We start from the raw sequence: 1,873 nt of genomic DNA, 5'->3' as shown, positions 1-1,873 counted from the left end.
TAGTTACACATATAAATGATAAATATAAAATAATTTAATTTTATTTTATAATACTTTTGACAAATAATTAGATTGTTTTGTTTTTATATTGAGAGATACAAAAGGCAAAGAGAATTAATCACACAAAAATCATTTTAATTTATTGTTTGAGTTGGTTATTATCTTGATGGTGATAATCGAAGTAGTGGGAGAAACATTTAGTTTGCTCTCAAGTTGAGTCGTATAGGAATTTAAAAATTTACCTCTATGTTAGTTAAAAACTTACCTCTATGTTAGTTCGACTCACACGGATGAAACCATTGTTAGCAAAATCGGACCGGACCGTCCGGTTCGAACAAAAAATTGGTAAACCCTAAGCTGGTCCGGTTCGATGATCTGACCGGATGAGGCAATGAACTGGTACAAATCGGTCAAACTCGATAAGACCGGTTCGACCGAACCACTTGAGCTTCAAAATTTTTTCAAAATGTTGAAGCTGGAGTTCGAATCCCCCTCATCAAGAAAAACTTACTCACAACCACCAGGCTGTTAAGCTTGTTATCAATATATATATGCAAATTAATATATATATAAATATCTTTCAGCAAATAATTTACTTCTATTTAATTTATTTTAATTTTAGTTATAAACTCATTCATTCTTAAATTAATTATATTTTTATTTAACAATAATTATAAACTCATTTATTTTTTTTATAATGATATAATATCTATTAATATTATTTTTCAATAAATACTTGTAGTATATAATAGTATAATAGATATAAACTAATTAATAAATTATTAAAATTCGAAAATAATAGTTATTTTAATATAAAAAAATAAAAATATTTATGATAGAGTAAAATTAACAAAATACTTATTGTTCCTGTTTCATATTGTTTTAGAATAGCTAGATATTTTTAAAATGTTAGTGAAAATATGTATATTAAATTTTAATTTTAAATTTTTTACTATATTTTATTTTTTATTTACATAGGACCGGGTCAATCGGTTCAACTAGTGACCCACCTGTTGAACCAATGACCCAGTGACCTGACTGGTTCGATTACCGGTTCGATTCTGACAACTATGGATGAAACCACAAGCTTTTAAGTATTTTATTTTTGACCCAATATTTTTAAAAAATTATTAATTAACTCTCATATATATTAATATTTACAAAAATAATCCAGAATACAAATTTATTCCCAAAATAATAATGTTATGTTGGTGACAAACACAGCTCTTAAAATTCAAAAATCTTTTTTTGTAATCTGTCCGAAAATATATATGATTTTTAATTCGTTTTTGAGTTCTACAGTTATCGATTTTCACAGTTTTTTTTTTCAATTAATCTCTTGATCATCAAACCTCATCAATTCCTATAAGTAATTCTCATTCACAACAACCTCAAAATCATCAAAACACTCCAATTAGACTATTCTTCATGGCCAAACCAACAATCACAAGCAACAACAATAATTTCTTTGGACCAGAAACTGGTGACCTGCTTCTTTCTGTAGACAAACTTACACGTGTCAACATTGCATATAAGTTGAGGGAATATCTGTATATCTGTATGCTTATTACTCTGTACACTATAATTCACCTTTATACAATAATATATGTATTTTGAGTACGTACTCAATTAAATAATACGAATATTTTTGACTGGCATTGTAATCTACTATTTAGCTCTTTGTGCCCAGCAAAATCTTAACTAAATGTTTAAAATGGTAAAATTTAATGTAAAATCACCAAACTATTAAAAATTTAGAAGAAAATAAGTTCTCATCATTGTAAATTGTTGTGACAAGGGTCACTAGGTGAATGTCTATTCTCAAGAGAGAATAAATTTAATAACATTGAAAATATAATATTTTGTATGTGTA

This window comes from Arachis ipaensis, chromosome B02 (genome assembly GCF_000816755.2).
Source record: "Arachis ipaensis cultivar K30076 chromosome B02, Araip1.1, whole genome shotgun sequence".
NCBI lineage: Eukaryota > Viridiplantae > Streptophyta > Magnoliopsida > Fabales > Fabaceae > Arachis > Arachis ipaensis.
The sequence above is the reverse complement of the archived record's forward strand: the minus strand, read 5'-3'. Positions refer to the sequence as shown.